The 21,188-nt window shown below is 36.3% G+C and overlaps 1 protein-coding gene across 1 annotated transcript in view; it reads left to right on the top strand.

Moving 5' to 3' along the window:
* The window catches only part of LOC150084410 (transmembrane protease serine 5-like), a 289,626-nt gene that overhangs the window by 45,186 nt on the left and 223,252 nt on the right, over window positions 1-21,188 (top strand). The gene's annotated exons all lie outside the window — the stretch shown is intronic.

The raw sequence follows: 21,188 nt of genomic DNA, 5'->3' as shown, positions 1-21,188 counted from the left end.
AAATAAAATTTGGAACAGTAATTTAAAATATTTTTTATGTACATTATTTGGTATACTGCAGGGCTATTCCTAGAGCTGTTCCAAGGCCTATTCTATTTGTACACACAAATTTTAAAATGCACCCTTTTATCGTTAGAAGTTTATTATCACAAAAACAAATTTTGCTCTCCTATATGTTGCCTATACGTTGGTAGAACAGCCCATGATTTGTTCAACATTTCACAGGTAACAAATGTTTGAATTTATGAATAAATACTGAACACTGTTGGTTAGCATTAAAATGCACTATTTTAAACTATCTTGCACAATTACAAAATACAAATAATTTAACACTAGGTTAACCCTTAAAATCAGTAAAGAAAGTATAATACAGAAAAAATTAGTACACTATTTTTACATCTCGGTTGTTATGCCAGTCTTTAACAAATGGGAATAGCATGTGAAGTCACCGTTTAACTCACTAGGAAGGGATGCAGTGTTTGTTCAGTGTTTTTTCTCAAATTCAGTTGTTATTTAGTGTAATACTCCTAAACTCAGTATATAAGATTTTGCAACCTTAAAGTGTCGCTGATCTAGTCATTTATTTATAACTTCAAGAGATATATCTTCCAGATATAGCCAATAATTGTTGATTCTTCCAGATAATTGTTAATTTTGAATTTGATGTTAAAAGTCAATACTGAAACAGTAATATTCAGTAAAACTGAATATTACTGTTTCAGTATTGGGAATTTTAACTTTAAAATTTGCATAATCACATGCATTTTTGTTGGTGGTAAGGTTTCTCCCCATAATTAGTGTAAAAACTCATTGGTATATTTGTTAAACTAATGTAAATTGATTTAATGTAACTTTTGAGTGGCACATTATATGGGTTACTTTTATGTTAATGTATACATATATAAGGAAAAAAATTAAAATATACAAATGTATTTTTATTGTATTAATATACAATTAATAAATATACAAACATTTCATGAATTAATCTTTTCCATTTCTTCAGTAGCAACTGGATGGATTGTATAAATTAGTTTACATGCACTGTTATATACAGCCATATACGAGGCCTGTCAGAAAAGTAATGAGATTAAATAAATAAAAAATTTTATTTTGAGCTTTATGCAGAATAACAAAGGTGACCCTTGAAATAACTTCTCTCTGCAGCTACACAACATCTCCAATGGCATTTCTAGTTGTTAAAGCAAGATTGGTAGTCTTCATCTGTCAGCTCCTTAATAGTGTTGCTTACCGCCTTTTGAATTGTCTCTATTGGCTCATAATGATTTCCTTTTTTTTCTTTTAGTTTATTTTTCAGTTTTGGGAATAAAAAGTAATTATGTGTAGTGAAGTCTATTGAATGCAGCCATTGCAAGAGAACTGGAATGCTCTTCTGCACCAGAAATTCTGTAATGGAAAAGGCAAAATGGGATTGTACATTGTCAGTGTGGAGGATCCAGTTTGGTTCTCTCTGATCTTTGATTGCACACAAAGGATTCTTTTCCCTAACCTGATATAATTCTCTGAAATAATTTTGGTTCATTGTTTGTACATGTGGCAGAAACTTTGTGAATGATGCCTCGATAATAAAAAAAAAAAAAAATATATATATATATATATACAGTCATTGTTTTCACTTTTTATTTGGTCAGTCTAGATTTCTTCACATGTGGAGATGTTTTCATATGCCACTCCGCACTTTGGCATTTCGCTTCTGGATCATATTGGAAAATTCGACTTTCATTTCAACATGTCTGGATTTATTTCTAATCTTTCTAGCAAATCAAGACACATGTTCATGCAGTTTTGTTTTTGTCCATCACTCAAAACCCACAGAATCATTTTTGTGCACACTTTTTGCATGGCCAAATCTTCACTTAAAATTTGTGAATAGCATCTCAATTTAAATTCAGTTTGTCAGCTATAATTCTGATTATTAGCCTTTGATCTTGATGAATTAATGCTCTCACTCTTTGGACATTGTCATTAGTTCGAGTCATTTCTTGCCATCTCTTTGGCTAAGATCAAAGTGTAGTGTCTCATCTTCCACCATTTCATGTCCATCTTCATCAGCACAAGATGAAAACATCTTTTGCCAGCAGAACACTTGAGATCGTGACATGGCATCCTCTCCATATACTGTTCTCAGTTTTTGTACACATCACTTGCACTTTCTTTCAGTTTCACACAAAACTTGATCGCATATTGGTGTTCATTATTTCTCTGTTCCCTAATTGCAATGCACTTAAGATACATGTGATTACTATAACTGCACTAGCATCAGACATACTGCCTCTAACGAGTTGAAACACACAGAGAGGTTAGGGGAAGGACCATGCTACAGGTTGTTGCATGTCACTTGTTTCAAGTGTTGCCACTACATCATTACAAAATTAATCTCATTGCTTTTCTGACAGGCCTCATATGTAGAATTTTTAACTATATTCTCAGAAAATATAGGTTTCTTTCTGACTTAAAAGAAATATTTTATATCAAATACACCAGATGGAACCTTGCAAACCATACCTAAATATTTTAACTGTAGTTTATTCCATAACTATTTTTCATATTTTTTTAGACCATGAATAAATATTAATGTAAATGGATTTTATTTGGAAAAGAAACATCCATTTTCTTCGTGTTGTGCTGAGTTTTATACAAAAGCTAGCTTCTGTACACAAGCAGCACTTTTATTATTATTTTATTTTACAGCACTATTTTATTGTTTCAGCAGGCCCCCGTTATAACGCAGTTCGCTTTACGCTGATTCGCTATAACGCTGTTCTTATATTATAACCCGTATCTAACTATAACGCTGTCACAGATCACTATAACGCTCTTTTACAGATTGCATTTTTGGCATATTTAACAAAATCGTTTCATTTGATGGAGTCGATAGCTTGAAAATGAATATAAAAATACGGTTAAAAACTTTTCCCATGCTCAGTGAAATTTTCTCGCATGCTAATTTAATTGCAGTCCGAGATCAACATTTTAAAAAATTATCAAGTATATTGCTTGTAATATTTGCGTTATATGCATTTATCCGAAGTCTAGTCATCACTCAGTACAGTATTAGACATTGTGCGTAATAGACAGTTTACTTGAACATTGTATTGTAATTAATGCAGCCAACGCAGTTACATTTGCGAAGAGTTAATAATGGCCGATAAGAATGAAAAGGCAACGTCTTGGCACAGTACGAAGACTATAAATGTAAGAAAAAGACTGAATTTGAAAATTAAATTAGATGTTTTGAAGCGAATCGATTCCGGAGATGTGTACCATAATTTAGGACTTGCAAGTTTAACTGTAAGAACAATTTTAACTGTAAGATTTAACTGTTTAACTGAGCAAGTTTAACTGTAAGAACAAAAAAATAAAGAATTAATTTTAGCAGCTGAAAAGATAGCTGTTCCACTGCAAGCAACTAGGGCTAGGCCGGCTATTAGGATTGAAATGGAAAGACTAACTAATTTTATTGAAGATAATATCCAATGCAAAATTCAGTTAGGTTAAATATTATAAAAAAAAATAATAATAATAAAGAGAAAGAGATTAGCCTATATGATGATCTGAAGAAAACTCACCTAAAAAAAAAAAATTGGAACCATTTAAAACTAGTAAGGGCTGGTTAAATAGATTTAAAATCCAGGGAGAAGCTGCAAGTGCAGATCAAGGAGCTGAAACTTTCAAAAAAGAACTTGTTAAAATTATTGAAGAGGGGTATTATGTGTTATACTTCTCAGCAAGTTTTTAACATAGATGAAGCACGACTTTTGTGGAAACGAATGCCTAAAAGAAGAAAAAAACATGCCAGGTTTCAAAGCGGCGAAGGATCGGTTGACTTTATTGTTGGGTGGTAACGCTGTGGGGGATTTAAAATTAATACCCCTTTTAGTTTATTTGGAAGAGAGCCAAAGTTCAACCCAAAATCGACACATTTTTCATGATTAAATTCATCAATTCATCATCATCATCAGCCATTTTCAATCCACTGCAGGATGAGGGCCTCTCCAGCAACTTTCCAGTACCTTCTGTTTTGAGCACAGGCCATCCATTTACTACCCACAAACTCATGAATTTCATCTATCCATCTCCGCCTTTGTCTTCCAGGTTTTCTTTTAGCTCCTCTTGGATACCATTCTGTTATTTTCTTAGTCCATCTGTCATCATGTCTTCGAGCTATGTCTTCGAGCCCAAGACCATTTTAGTTCTTTAGTTTTGATAAGGATGTCCTTTACTTGAGTTTGCTGCCTAATCCATGTGTTTCTCTTCTTATCTAACAGTCTGATTCCCAATATAATTCATTCCATTCTTCGCTGTATAGTTCTTAGCTTCTCTTCCATTCTTTTGGTGAGTGCCCAAGTTTCACTTCCATAAGTCATGGTGGGGAGTATACATTGGTTCATTATTTTACGTTTCAGACAAACTGGGATATTGCTCTTCAGTATGTTCTATATTTCCTGAATGCTATCCATCCAAAATTTATTCTTCTCTTGACTTCCAGCCATTTATCATTATTACAGCTAATAACTTGTCCCAAATAAGTATATGACTCCACCTTTTCAATTACTGCTCCTTCAATCATTATTTCCCTTTCTGTGGCATACTTGTTCATCATTACTTTTGTTTTAGCCATATTCATCTTTAGTCCAAAATCCTTACTAACTGTGCATAACTGATTTAGATTTTCCTCTAATTCTTTGTGGTCGTGGCTTATGACCACAATGTCATCTGCAAATCGTAAATGGTTTAGGTACTCTCTGTTCACATTGACTCCTTTCTGCAACCAGTCTAATCTTCTGAAAGCTTCCTCATGGGCAGCAGTAAACAGCTTCGTAGATTTGTGTCTGCTTGTCGAACTCCTTTCTCGATTTTAAATTTGCCACTGTCTTTGTCTAGTCTAATAAAGGAGGTAGCACTCTCATATATTTTCTTCAAAATCATAATATATGGGGTATCTATGCCTTGTCTTTCCAGTGCCCGAAACATTGCCTTATGCTGTATGGAGTCAAATGCCTTTTCATAATCCACAAATGCCAGGCATAACGGTGTGTTATATTCATTTGTTTTCTCCATTAGCTGTGATATTACGTGAAGGTGATCCATAGTTGAGAATCCTGTGCTAAAGCCAGCTTGCTCTTTCGGTTGATTCTCATCAAGTATTCTTTCTAATCTGTTAGTAATGACCCTTGTGATGTGGGATAACAAGCTAATTGGTCTATAATTTCTAATTTCTGATTTATCTCCTTTCTTATGCAGCAAAACTATGATTGCATTATTCCACTGCTTAGGCATCACACCTTTTCTAATGCACTTTGTGAAGAGCCTTGCCAGTTTTTGTGTTATGTCTCTTCCTCCCAATTTTAACAACTCTACAATAACTTCATCTTCCCCTGGGGCTTTCTGATTCTTCATTTTCTTCAATGCACGTTCTACCTCATCAGGAAGAATATTGGGTATGTCGTATGTGTTGCTGCTTTGCAATCCACATTCCCCACTGCTGGCATCATTCCCCTGCTCCTTGTATAATTCTCTATAGTAGTCTTCTGCTATTTGAATTATGCATTCTCTGCTGTTTATAAGTACACCATCGCTGTTCTTCAGTTTCAGTATCATTTATCTTTCTGTATTACTGGTCATGGCTGCTGATTTAAATCCTTTGTTTTCCCTTAATGCTTGTTCTACTTTTCTTGTGTTCATCAATTAAATTCATGATTTTAATTGGAATTTTAAGTTTAATTTTGCTATGTAAATAGTTACCACATAATTATATACGTATATAATGCAGAATATTTTATATGTACAAATATTTGAATATTAAATATTTTGACCGACATTTGTGCATCTTTTCACTACCGTTTATTATTGATTAGGAGATATCCTATGGCACCAACCGCAACTCATAAATACATATGCTACCTTATGGGAATGCAGCACTCGCTTAGCGTGGATTCACTTAGTGCTCTGTTTTTCCAGAACAAATTATCAGCGTTAAGCGGGGGTCACCTGTATTTATTTTTTTGAAAGCAAAACAGTATACTTTTAATATTAGTGTTAGTACAATTGAACCTTCCAAATCAATCAATCCATTTTCCAGCTATGTATAGAAAAATGGGCGAATCTATCAAATTCCCTGAAAATTGTCAAATTTAGTTTTTGGATTAGTCATTCATCAGAGCAGGGATTCAGAGATGATTGTGCAAGGTGGCAATTTCAGCTCAGAACCATAACTTTTTAACATATCGAATAACATTGAGCAGTTTAATAAATCGTGAATTGTCTGATTACATTCATGAAGAAGATTCGCTACCTCTTGATAATATGCAGTTGATTTCTTTAAGAGCTGGAGATTAATAATTTGCACACAAAGCATTAATGCTTTTAGAACTTCTGGTTGTTATTTGTAAATAACATTAAGTACAATGAAAAAGAAAGCTGATCTGATCAGATCAGACCCTTGTGCACTAGTTGTGAGAAAGTCTTAGATAACCCAGTTGATGTTGCAGGTGAATTGAATAGGTACTTTGCATTGGTCTTTACTGACGAAAGACCTTTCATGCTGAGAAGAGATTGTGTGAATGAAGTTGAGCCATACGAAATTGGTAATTTCATAATTACAGATGATTGTTTATTAGAAATACTTTTCAGCATAAAGATAAGTAAGACTTCCAGAGGTGATGGCATATACCTGGTGGTTTTGAGAGAGACTGCCAGGGAGTGTATTGAACCACTGGGGTTAATTATGAGGGCATCTTTGGATTAGAGAAGTGCCAACATATTGCCAATACATAAAGGCGGTTCTGAGAGTGAAGTTGGTGACTACATGCCAGTTAGTCTGACTTCAGTGGTAGGAAAAATCTTAGCGGCAATGATTAAGAATGCAGTCTAGGAACGGGCGCTTCCTTAGCCAGGTGGGTAGGAACAGCAGTGCTTAGCACATGCTTCTTGATTAGACCGGGGTTCCAGCCCGTGACCACCAAATACGGAGGATGCAGAAAGGTCAAGGAATGACCACCGCATATCCGTGGAGCAATATGGCCTTAGTTGCTAATGCTCCTAAAATCCAAATAACAAACAAACAACAAACAGCAGTCCAGGAACATTTAGATAGATATGGCTTTGTTAAGAGAAAATCATGTTTAACTAACTTAGTAGGCTATTTTGACACAGTCACCCATGAGCTGGATGTAGGGAACAATTTCGACATACTTTATTTGGATTTTAGCAAAGCATTTGAGACTCACCCTCGTAAGAGGTTGCTGTATAAGCTTGAACAGGTTTGGATTACTGGTAAGATTCTAAGATGGATTGCTGGATAGCTATAGGGCAGAAGGCAGAGAGTTATGATTAATGGATATTCTTCAGATTGGTGTAATGTCAGGTATAGGGTGCCTCAAGGATCAGATCTTGGATGACTGTTGTTTCTCATTTTTACAAATAACATCGAGAGGATATATCAAAATTTGCAGATGACATAAAGATTGGCAGAGTGGTTAATGATCAGTGCTAAACAGCACTCATTCACGATAACTTGAACACTCTTTAAAAATAGTCAGTGAAGTGGCAGCAAAATGTAAGGTTTTACGCTTGGGGAATAGCAACCTAAAACCTACCACACCTACCTAAAATAAATTATACACTTAGTGGGGTTGAATTAAAAACAGTACAGAAAGAAAGGGATCTGAGAGTTATTATATGGGCAGATGTGAAGTTTTCTGAACAGTTTAAACAGGCAGACAGAAAAGCCCATGGTGTCCTATCAATGATCTATTGAATGTTATCCTGCAGAGATTGGGAGATTATAATCCCATAAGGCAATTTTAAGACCACGTTTGGAATACTGTGCTCAAGTTTGGAGAGCTCATCTGAAAAAAAAAGATATTGAGCTTCTTGAAAGGATCCAAGCACAGGTAACTCAAATAGTGAGATTGACAAAAGGATGTCTGTACAAGGAAAGACTATGACTATGTGTGCTGCAGACCATGGCAACTACACCACTAGGCACCACAGAGGTGGCTGATTGAGGTTTATAAGGCTCTGAGAGGGATTAATAATAGAAATGAAGGTGGAATTTCACTGTTATAGAGAATTCCAGAATTAAGAATCTTTATCTGCAGATAAAGGAACCACTAAGTGGCAGAGATCAGTGTGCTGGCTTGGAATTTACAAAAAGGAGTAAAGGGAAGGATTTTTGCTTTCATAAAGGTGACTACAGTGGTCTCAGACAGTTTTTAAATTCTATACAATGGGACCAACTGATGATGTTACCAACAGCAAATTCTAAAAGGGAAGCATTCAAGGAAGTAATCTTTGAAGCTACTAGGCTTTTTGTCCAAACTAAAAAATACTGTTCAAGGTTTATTCCTAAATGGATGTCAGATGAATTAATCAGACCCATGGCAGAGAATAAAAATTAACTGGATACATATACACCAATGAGCCAAAACATTATGACCAGTGAGTCATTATGGAAATCGAAGCAACTGCAGGTGAACTGCGGCACATTTGCGGATCAGGACAGGCTATAAAACACACCTCATACTATGCTCTGTTAATCAGTGTTACTCTTGTTCTTCAGATGGGAAAGGCAGCGGACTTAAGAAAGATTGACAAAGACCAAATTGTAATGGCCAGACGACTGGGTCACAGCATATCTGAAATGGCACGGCTGGTGGGATGCTCACTGTCAGCAGTGGTTAGTACTTGCCGAACGTGGTTCGAGGAGGGAAAACCCACGAACTGCCAGCGAGATGACCATGGCTCATCGATGCTTGAGGTGAGAAAAGGTTCTCCTGGATGGTACATTGCAACAGAAGGGCAACTGTGGTGCAACTAGCCGGTAATTGGATTGCTGGTGATGAGAGTAATGTGTCACAACACACAGTACATCGAACCCTGTCGAAAATGGGGCTGCGTAACCACAGGCATCGTCGAGTACCCATGCTAACCACAGTTAACTGGCGACAGTGCCTACAATGGGCACGCGAGCATCGAAACTAGACCTTGAGTGATTGGAGAAGGTTGTCTGTCCAATGAATCATGCTTCCTGGTGCACCATGTGGATGGCCAGATAGGTGTGCATTGTTTACCTGGGGAAATGATGGCGCCTGGATACACCGTGAGACGAAAACAAGCCGGTGGCAGTGGTGTCATGCTTTGGGCGATGTTTTGCTGGGATACCCTGGGTCCAGTCATCCATGTGTCGGGCACTCTGACATCTACCACCTACCTAAACATCACTGCTGACCAAGTACACCCTTTTGTGGCAACGGCCTTCCTCTCTGGTGGTGCCGTCTTTCAGCAGGATGAGCCATGCAACACCGCCCAGATTGTTTGAGACTGGTTCGTGGAACATGAGGAAGACTTCCAGGTATTGCCCTGGCCTCCAAATTCCCCAGGCATCAATCCCATTGAGCAACTGTGGTTTGTGTCAGAACAGCAACTCTGATCTGCGCGTCTCAACCATGGACCTTACAAGAGTTAAAGGATCTGCTGGTTACTTGTTGGTACCAGATACCACAAGACACATTTATCAATCTTGTAGCATCCATGCCTCACCAGGTACAAGCTGTTTTGTCTGCATGTGGAGGACCAACATCATATTAGATAGGTGGTCATAATGTTTTGGCTCATCGGTGTAAATTATCAGGTGACACAGAAGCCTATGGTAGATATAAGCTAGTCTGTAATCAAGTCACAAAGGAGGTTAGGCAAGCGAAGTAATCCCAAAGTAATGTACCAACTGTGTGGTAATACACTCAGGGTAATGGAAAATGAAAAAGGCCTTGATGTAATTGTGAAGTCAGGTACGAAGTTTTCTGAGCAGTGCAGATAGGCTGCAAGAGGAGCTGATGGTCTCTCGTCAAAGGTGTGCAGGAATTTTGCTATCAGGTATAAGGAGGTGATTATCGCCTTGTTTAAGGCAATGGCTAAGGTAAAGAAAGCCTGCATGAGAACAACGAGAAACGTCGGATTACTTACGCGGAAAATTATTTTCCGGACACCGGACTCTATCACTGCTCACTCGGTAAACAGACAGTAGGTGTTATCGGTCTGGAGCAGAAATTGAGAAGGATATATTGATTGACAGGTAGGCGTGGCAAACAATGAAATGATTGGTGGTGGGTGTGACAGATGACAAGCTACTGTGTAGCCATGATGTGTATTTACCAGTAAAGAATGGTGCATAATAGTTTTGTAATGAACGGTGAACAGGTAATAGTAGCGATGAATCTTTTAAGGTGCTGATTGACGTTGTGATACGTGTGTATCTGCACAAGTGTCTTTAAAAATAAAAGTACAGTAATAAAAAATTAATATTTTGTTAATAAACAATTTGTGTGCTAGTCCACCCATGATTCTAAAGAAAAAAGGTTAGTTTACCCCCTCTATTTCGGGAGGGGTTCAAGCTCCCATGGGATTCAAGCAGAGGTAACCTGACCTTTTTTCACCATTAGAGCATATTATTGAACAAGAAAATAAAAATACAGTCATAAAAAAATTTATTTTTTTATGAATGTGTTTCTAAATATGACTGATTCTAAAGAAAAAAGGCTAGGTTACCTCCTCGACTTCGGGAGGGGTTCAAGCTCTCATGGGATTCAAGTCGAGGTAACCTGACCTTTTTTCCATTACGAAATACTCTAATGGCGAAAAAAGGTTAGGGTATGTGCGATTAGGACAAGTTACCATTAGTGCTGCTAAAGTTATACTAAACCGATGTTATCGTGTGTTGTGTTGTGTTGTGTTCGTGCACACCAATCAGCACATCATTTGCCACACCTACCTGTCAATCAATATATCGTTCTCAACTTTGCCCCAGACTGATAACACCCACTGTCTGTTTACCGAGTGAGTAGTGTTAGAGTGCCGTATTGAGAAATTAATTTTCTGCGTAAGTTATCCGACGTTTCTCGTCTTTCTCGTGGAGGCTTTCTTTACCTTCGCCAAGGCAATGGTTAGGCCACACCATGAGTTCTGCATACAGGTCTGGAGGCCTCATTTTAGAAAGAATGTAGAGCTGCTGGAATGAGTGCAGAGAAGGGCAACAAGATTGGTGAATGGAACAAAGGGTTGCTGTTACCGAGAAAGGCTTAAGTTCTGCAAATTGCTGCTTCTGGAGACTAGGCACTTTCAAGGGAATCTGATTGATGGTATAAGGCCTTGAATGGTTTGAGCAAGCTCAATGCTTATGGGATTATTATTGTCATTATTGTTGCTCTTATAGTATTTCTCCCTGATTGGGGGATTCCACTCCATGACGGGTACTGCTACCAAGTACACTGGGTGGTTGTAATGTCTGGTGTTACTGTTGGGCGAGGAACTCTCTGACTATTCTACATTCAGGATTGACTGTTCAGGATTGTGACTTTCCGGAGTTCCTTGTAGGTGTTCTCTGCGAGACCTATTGCTACTAGGCTGTTATGTAGGGTCTTTGGCACCATTCCGGTGGTTGACACGATGATTGGTATGGTCGCTACTTCTTGCATATGCCACATCTCCTTGACCTCATGTCTCAGGTTTGTGTATTTCTTAATTTTTTCCTCTTGGGTTTTCTGGACATTGCTAGTGTTGGGGCCAGGTGAGCAGGAGCGGCAGTGCATAGCACACGCTTCTTGATTAGACTGGGGTTCGAGCCCGTGACCACCAAATACGGAGGATGCAGAAGGTTAGGGAATGACCACCGCATATCCCCGGAGCAATATGGCCTTAGTTGCTGATGCTCCTAAAAACCAAATAACAAACAAGCTAGTGTTGGGCACTGCTATGTCAATCAGGTAGGTAGCCTTTTCCACAAGGGTTATGTCCGGTCTGTTGTGTGGGATGGTCTTATCCGTTATTATGGTGTGGTCCCAGTACAGCTTGTGGGTTGGGGTCTCTAGTACTGCCTGGGGTTCGTACTTGTAGTATGGTAGACTTTATTATTATTATTATTATTACATAGTGGAAGGAAGCCTGAGGCTTGTGCCGCACCAGCCAAAAAAAATTTTCCAAATTATCCTGAGAGAGAGAGAGAGAGAGAGAGAGAGAGAGAGAGAGAGAGAGAGAGAGAGAGAGAGAGAGAATAGAAAGGAATCTCCAAGAAAGAGAAGAATGATGATATCCAGCTCAGAACCCTGGGTGTGCCGAGCCCATACTTACCAGATGTAAGCCCCTGGGATTGTTCCACTTGCTCAGATTACTCACCAGAAGGGACATAAATTCAAATTGTGGAAAGACAGTTATAGAATAGATGTGCAGAAATTTACCTTTAGCCAGCGGGTGGTTAATCATTGGAACAAACTTCCATCTGTTGTAGTGGAGGTCGACAACTTAAATAAGCAGAACTAGACAGACAGACAGTTGGAGTGAATGGATGGGTGAAATGGGAAAGGTTTTTTTTTTTTTTTTTTTGGTTTTTTTTGTGGCTGATGCTATATAAGCTTGCTTTCTTGCATCATATGTCTACTAATGCTAATAAATTTAAATTACAGGGAAAGAGGTTTAGATTAGATTGCAGAAAGTTTTCTTTTAGCCAGTGAGTCTTTGTTTGCTGGAATAAATTACCCTTGCAAGTAGTTGAAGCTGACAGTTTGAATAAACTCAAAGGTCAACTGGATAGTTAACTGCATGAGGAGGAGGTATGCATATAATCTCTATTTTCTTTCTACTTGGTGGTTTTTTGTTTGTTTTTTTTTTTTTTTTTTTGCCAGTGCAGTAAAAGCCTGTGGCTTCCTTGCACTATAGGGCAAATGCTATTACTAACCCTGAAATGTTTCTCCATTTGAAATTTTTGGCTGAAAACATGCTGCTAAAAATAAAATGAAGGCAACACAGAGGATTTTGGTGACTTTTTAAAGGCCCTATTCAAAGAGTCCTAGTAAAATCAGAAAGGGTTGAGTTGCTATATATAATCAAAAATGTATTGTTAAAAGAGGCTTACTTTTGGAACTTCTATGAAGAGAATGTGTGAAACGTTTTGCCTTCATCCTCCCAAATATACCATTCTCTGTATATGAGTATATGATATATTCTATAAGAAATATTTTATTTTCACCATACAGAATACTGTACATATATATACTGTATACAGAATACTGTACATATATATATACTCTGTGTAACCTGTATATGTGCTCTGTCTAACCTGTCTTGGAAAAATTAAAAGCAACACATGCAGATTAAATTGCCGCATAAAAATCCATTTTTCACCCTTATTTTATCATTATGTGACCACCAAGAATCCAAGAAATTTCAAGATCTGCTAAGGATCTAGTTCTTGAGTTATCACATTTAGGAGTTTGTTGTAGTAACACAGTCGTACAAAGAAGTAAGCTTATATACCATCAGCCAAAAAGAGGGGGAAAAATGCATCACTTGCCATTCTATTAATCTGTGCAATCCTTCTTAACTTTATTTACACTACCTACTTACACAACACCAAGTGAAAATTATTACAACAGAATTACTCTCTGGCTTAAAGCAAATTTCTCCACATCTGTCCTGCAACTATTTTTTTCCAGTTTTAAACATTTTGTTATCTCAACCCATTCAAAGCCTGAAACACTTCAATCAAGTCTACTCATAAATGCCTAGTTTCCAAATGCTGCAATTTACAGAGCTCACCTTTCTTAGCAAGATTACCCTTTTTGTGTCCTTAACTAACCATATGAGGCCCACACAACCTGTATGCAATACTTCAGACACATCACTTTGTACAATGGAATCAACACCTGCTTGTCCCATTGGCAGAATTCATGTACATCACTTACAGAACTCTGTGAGCTGTTCTGAACTGCCAAGAAAACTTCAAATTTAACTTAACAATTTCCCCTCTAGATCTTTTTCATTCACCATCACTTTAAGCATGGTACCATACAATTGTTGTGTTATTCTGAGAATATTGCTATCCAACTCTGGCAATAAGAGTTAACATTTTGACTTAACACTAGTGACTCATTCTGCAGAAGAGATTATAGGGATCAAAGCTACTGTATTATTTAATAAAAATAACAAATTACCACTGAATACTTAAGCTATGTGCTTCTTCCTGAGGATGTTAGATTTATAGGGTTCTACTATAGATATAAAATATTATTTAGTTTGTCAGAAACCTGTACAGAACCAATATAGCTCATCCTTTCCTTTTATTGTTAACATAAGCAAAGAATTATATGCTAGTTTTCTATGCATTCTTATATAAAAACTTAGTAGTGGCAAATTATGCAAGCAAGTAAGGTTATATACACCATCAGCCCAAAAAAAAAAAAAAAACCACACTTCCTATATCACCTGTCCATTCTCTCTAATAGCCTGTTTTGTTCCTCCTTAAATTTATTTGGACTACCCACTTCTGCACTGTCAGGTGGAAATTTTTTCTGACAATCAATTACCCTCTGCTAAAGCAAACTTCTCCACATCTATCCTTCCTCAATTTGAATTTATGCCCTCTCATGTAATTAGTCTGAGCAAAATGAAAGATTCCATCAGCATTGACTTACTCGTTCTATTCAAAGTCTTAACAGTCAAATCTCCTTGCAGGTGCCTAGTCTCTAGATGCTGCAATTTGCAGGACTGAAGGATTTCCTGGTAAGAGCACCCTTTTGTTCCTGTCACTAATCACATTGCTCTTCTTGCGGATTCACATCCTTCCTTTAGGAAAGCTTCCAGACCTGTATGGGTACACTAATTTTGGGACTCAAACAAAATCAAATTTCTCTTATTCTTCTAAAAATATTGAAATCAACGTAGAACGTATTAAGAATCATAGTTCTGGTTTATACTATCAAGTACAACCCGTTGTGTAATTATCCCATGCATTTTTATTTTCGTCCACAAAATTCGCCAGTTCATTTGACCTCAGTTTTTGGTCCGAACCTCCAACATTATCTCTTAGTTGGAGTAAAACACTTAATAACTTCTATGATTATTTCTCTGAACACTTCTTATTTGCCATTTGCATTATTTACATTAGTTAGTTCCATTGAAAATAATTTTAAAACGTTCTGAGGCTATTGTAATTGTTGTAATCACATAAGCTATGCCTCTTCCCTTCATCATGGTTGTATCTTTAAATAAATTCCACATCAATATACTGCAGTTGCTGCAGTCACTGCCCCAGTAGTTCCTTTACCTGAAGATTCTTTGCAATTTTAACAATTTATAAATGAAGTATATAGATTAAAAAATAATAGAGAACAACTTTTCCATTTACAAAAAAAGTGGGTGTTTAGACAACATTTAGAGTTAGTGATAATGAATTCAAAATAGTAATACTTAGTACAATTTTAAATGAAATTGAAAAATCTCAGTACAAATGCGACAGAGCTGTTGGTATTATTAGTTAAGAAATCTCTTAAACTAAAAAATAAATGAGATAGATTCTTGGATCTTTATGCTGCAACATTGCATAAATGATAACGTTCTTTTATGTTCTTGCAGCTATTTTTTTTTTTTTTTACTTGTAGTAACAAGGTTAATAAAGAATATATAGAATTTTAAAATTCCGAAATTAAATTTTTAGAATGACTTAAATTTGTCTGTAATTTGAATTACTCTAAAATATACAATATTTTTTATATTATATCTGAAAGTCAGATTTTGCACTATGCTCTACAGTGTCATAATGCATAACACTGTGCTTATACTGATTTTTTCATGTTCTCTGATAAGCTGTATTCATTAATTGTAGTATTAATTTTGCTATTCAATCATGAGGTTTAGAAAGAATTGCATTTCTTGATGTTTTTCAATTTCGTTGCATATTACAAAAATACCAACTGTCTCTAAAGTCCTTTATTATTATCTCTCTATACATTTCCTCCTAGTGATATTTATTCAAGCCAATGGGAGAAGAGAACGAGGCAATTATGTCACTACAAATGCAATTAATTATTGACAACTGTGAACATACTGTTCACCACCCTCGTGCATGCCCTTTGCTGTCTAGCATTTGATGTTCCATTGTAACGTTTTTTGTATATTTGTGGAAATAGTTTAGTAATTTGTGTATATTTTAAATATTTGTATAGTTTATAGTTTAGTTAGTTAAATGAATCCGGTAGTTTAGTTAAATGTTTTAGTCCTGCTCTTTCGGATGCAACAATATTCCTCATGCATTATGGGAACCCGAAGCAAAAGGCCTTTTCCTAAGTGACCAATGCAAATGCAGGTAAATAATTACATAGTGATATTTATTCGACCTTGAAAATGCCTCGCACTACAAATGCACAGGTAAATAATTACCTAGATCATTTCCTGATTAGATGTCGATCATAGTGACATAGTGTTTTTTGTCTGGCAGCACCAGGGGTCTCCCCCAACTCTGTGTTTTTACTCTGTGTAGAATACAATACTGTGCATAAGGGCAGGGTGTGTGCTGGGGGGGGGGGGGCTTAGCCAGGACACATTAGGAGAGAAGAAAGCTCTGGCAGGGTGAACCTTGCGGTAGCCTAGGCATCCAAGAAGAGCCCAAAAAAAAATAAAATAAAATATGGAAAGGAGATAATGGGAAGATAGGAAGAGGGTGGGGATAAAAGGGGGTAGAAATCAGAGGGGGAGTGTAGAGGCACTTGCTTTATTTAAAAGGGGATACAGTAAGGAGACCCCTAGTACAGGATGCCCACCTTGGTCCATAGAGTGGAAGTTGAAATTGGGTGGTTGGGTGAGCCACCAGGCAAAAGGGGGGTAGGGGCAACATAGAGTGGGGGAAGGGGATTGCAGGAAATAATTCAGGTGGTAGGAATAAAAGAACATAGGGAAAGAGATTCCTATGGGGGAGCGTGCTTTTTGCAGTTCTGGCCACAGTGGCCTGGGGGTTACCGTAATTGCCAGTGTCAGCATCCCACACCATGCCAGCTAGGAAAAACTACAGCATGGTGTCAGCTTGAATAACCATGAGGCCCCTGAGGGCCTGCATAGTCATCAGTCTGTCCAGTGAAGAGGCTAAGATAGAACATGCAATTAATAATAACTTTCATTCACTCATTTATGCAATTTTACTTTTTATAGTTTTTTCTTACCCTTTCTATTTTCTTTTATATATTAGATTAGATATCGATCAGTGCATTTCGACAGGTGTGTCTTTTACGTAGAAAAGATTTGACTTACTCCATAATATCTCTACATATTACATAGAAAAGTGTGCACGAGGATTGGTGAGCAAAGGTAGCAGGCAGCAGAGCCCCCTAGTTATTATTATTATTATTATTAGCCATATGGTGCAAGGAAGCCTGAGGCTTATGCTGCACCAGCCAAAAAAAATTCCCAAGTTACAGAGAGAGAGAGAGAGAGAGAGAAAGAGTAGAAGCAGAATGGAATCACCAAGAAAGAGATTTTTTTTTTTTTTTTTTTTTGGTAGTTGTTGGCGCATCGGCTTCTGTGGCCATAATGCACCTCCCAAGGTTTTTGCAGTACTTTGATCCAAGCCCGAGGCGGGATTCGAACCTGCGACCTTTGGGTTGCTAGGCAGGCACTTTACCGACCCGGCTAGCCCAGTTGGCCCAAGAAAGAGAAGAATGATGATATCTAGCTCACGACACCGGGTTTGCCAAGCCCATACTCACCAGACGTGAGCCTCTTTATGCACTTTATAACTGCAACTTAGGTTCTTTATGATATAAAAACAATCTGTAAAGTGCATTAGAAAGGTAATTTATTCTAGTTCTATACACAAAAATAATTAATTCATTTACTCTATATTTCTTCTTTGATTTTTTCTGATAATCTATCCTACAAGAGATGGCTTCAATAGAAGAGAAAGTGAATTGTGTTCCTCTGGCTAGCAGAGCTTAAGTCCATATCAGCGGTTAGAAAAAAATTTACAACATGTTATGAAAAGGAAACACCACATATAAATTCAGTTTCAAACTAGATGAAGAAGTTTAAAGAAAACTGGTTCCATTAATGATAAGATGTGAACTGGAAAGCCCAGATTAAATGAGGAGACAGCAACATCTGTTGAGGAAACTTTTCAGCAAAGCCCACAAAAATCACTAACATAGGCACTAGGTGTTGCTAAAGCAACAATTCACAAAATTCTTGGAGTGAAATTGCATAATTGACCTTGCAAAATTCAGTTGCATCAAATTTCCTGGAAGATTACCTTGCAAGATTGGCTTTCTGTCACGAGTTTAATGAAAATGACATCCTATATGTTGACAATCAAATTTTAGCAATGAAGCAATGTTTTGCATTGGTAGCAAGGTTGATCTCCATAATTGCCATATTTGGGGGACATGTATGTGTACCCTGTCTATGGTGGCTCACAGACTAATGTCAACCTCCACCTAGTGTCGTGATGAAATACAGAAACTCTGTAAAACAGGCCTGACATGTGGTTAATGAATTTATATGCAGTGTTAAGTGAATGTTCTGTAGTATGTGTTGTGAGTGTCAGACCTCTTTGCCACCAGGGAGCAGCCATCACCTGAACAACTGCTGCCTAGTGCCTATCCTCGGCGTGTGGAGCTGGACCTGTTTCCTGTATTTTATTGCATCCACTGGAGGTAGTGCAAAACCATTGGATACATTAACCCTATTCTCAGGTTGCACTATCTTAACAGGTGGGCCTTTCCACTGTTTGTGCACAATGCACAAAATACCGCATCCACAAGAGGTAGTGCTATACCTGCGGATGCCAGCAAAATCCTGTACCCAGGCTGCCCAGTCCTGGGCACCAGCAAAAAATAAATTAATTAATTTAAAAAAATAATAAAAAATAAAGAAAAAATAATAAAATAAAATAAATAAATAAAATACATTTTTTAAAAAAAATTTGCACCAGTGGACTCACACCAGTGCAATACTCCATAACTACAGACTAAAATAATTCAAAAATTCCTGACATTTTGTCAAAGGAAATACAACACTTCAAAAAGAAAAAAAAAAAAAAACTGAAAGCACAAACAGCACAATATTTGAAGGACATGTGGACATGTGTTTTTTGTAATGGGCGGCACCTGGAACGTCAGTTCATCTCTGCCTCGTATCTCTGTGAAGAACAGTACCACTGTAGAAGAGCCAGAAATAAGTAGTGTATGTTTATGTGTGTTCTGTTGTTCTGTTCTGGCTTCTTGGCTACCCAAAAGCGTCAGTCACCTGGACCAATGATTCTGGGTTCTCGTCCACACCACAGGAAAGTGGGCCAGTCCCACTTGAGCTCGAATTGTCTCAATTCGAGACTCTGACCCACCTGATATTGGCAAAAGATGGGCCAGATTCCTCTGGGGGCCCACTCCAAAGGAGGGGAAAAAAAGTTCCTGTGGTGTTAAATAAATAAATAAATAAATTTAAAAAATTAAATAAATAAATAATAATAAATAAAATAAAATAAAATATATATATAATAAAAGTAATCAAATAAATAAAATAAAGTAAAATGATAATAAAAAAAAAATATATATATAATAAAATAAATAAAAGTTAATTTTAAAAAAGTAATAATAAATAAATAATAATAAATAAAATAAAATAAAATAAAATATATATATAATAAAAGTAATCAAATAAATAAAATAAAGTAAAATGATAATAAAAAAATATATATATATAATAAAATAAATAAAAGTTAATTTTAAAAAAGTAATAATAAATAAATAATAATAAATAAAACATTATACTTCATATTCATAGTTCTTATAACAGTTAACAAACATCCTTTACAGTAGACAATGCCTTACCATCAAACCAGGCTTTGTACAGATAAACAGATGGCTTAAGTTATACTGCTCCAGTATAACTTAAGAGATAATAAAATATATATATAATAAAAGTAATCAAATAAATAAAATAAAGTAAAATGATAATAAAAAAATATATATATATAATAAAATAAATAAAAGTTAATTTTAAAAAAGTAATAATAAATAAATAATAATAAATAAAATAAAATATATATATAATAAAAGTAATCAAATAAATAAAATAAAGTAAAATGATGATAAAAAAATATATATATAATAAAATAAATAAAAGTTAATTTTAAAAAAGTAATAATAAATAAATAATAATAAATAAAACATTATACTTCATATTCATAGTTCTTATAACAGTTAACATCCTTTACAGTAGACAATGCCTTACCATCAAACCAGGCTTTGTACAGATAAACAGATGGCTTAAGTTATACTGCTCCATATAAGCATCCTGAGCTTGTAATGTACAGTGTTCTATATCACAAGCCAGATCAAAGTCAATCCAAATGTATGCAGTTCAGTTCAAGTTCAAAGTCAAAACATTAATGTAAATGGCATCCCAAGACATCTACTAGCCCCTAATACACAATGGGCACAACCTCCAACTAAGGAATGTTGCTCTCTATTAATTAGCTCCACCAGCCAAAGGAGTAGCATTATTCATAGCCATATAACTAATTCTTCTTCTTGTGTAAACATCAGACGCAAACTTCTGAAGAACAAGATAAGAATTCTTGTCTTCCACCAGCAAAGTTTCATGTCCGTGAGGGAGTGTAGAAACTGACGAACGAAGAACATCTGTAAAGTCATTATATAATGGACAATCAAATAAAATATGGCTCCAGTTTTCATTTTCTCCACATTGACAAGCTTTCGTCCTAGAAAGACCAAAATAACATAGTTTTTCTTTAAGAGATCCATGTCCCGTTAAGAGGAAGGATGTATATAAGTCTAAAGAGTACCAAACAGGTTTCTGCTTTACACAAAAGGTCACCTCAGGGAAAAAAGTCCTAGATCAGATCCGACAGATGATGTATCCCAGCGGATCTGCCACAGATTTATCATTTCATTCCACAAACGATTACATTCTTGCTTAATATCTGAATGAATATTCAGAACCAATATTCAAACCCATAAATTCAGTTGATATTTGGGTTTTTTTTAACCTATAACAAAGACCTCTGTAAGCTACATGAAGGTTCAATGACAATACACCTGCAAGAACTTGTAGTGCAGAAGTTGAAACAATACAACAGGCTCTTAACATACATAATAATATTGTACGTTGCATAGTAGCCAATTTCAAGTGAAATTTAACAATTCTAACCCTGTGAAACCATACACCTGCAGCATAAATGGCCCTAGGAAGAAATATGGTGTTATAATAGATTCTCATGGTACAACTAGAAAGTCCCCAGTCTGAACGAGAAATTTTTACAATAGTACTAGTGAATCTTCTGATCTTTGTTGTTACATTATTTAAATAAGAGACAAAATTAAGCTTTGAGTCTA

This window comes from Mastigoproctus giganteus, chromosome 6, assembly GCF_048544385.1.
Source record: "Mastigoproctus giganteus isolate SK-2022 chromosome 6, ASM4854438v1, whole genome shotgun sequence".
Classification (NCBI taxonomy): domain Eukaryota; kingdom Metazoa; phylum Arthropoda; class Arachnida; order Uropygi; family Thelyphonidae; genus Mastigoproctus; species Mastigoproctus giganteus.
Note: the sequence above shows the minus strand (reverse complement) of the source record. Positions and strands in the feature narration are given on the sequence as shown.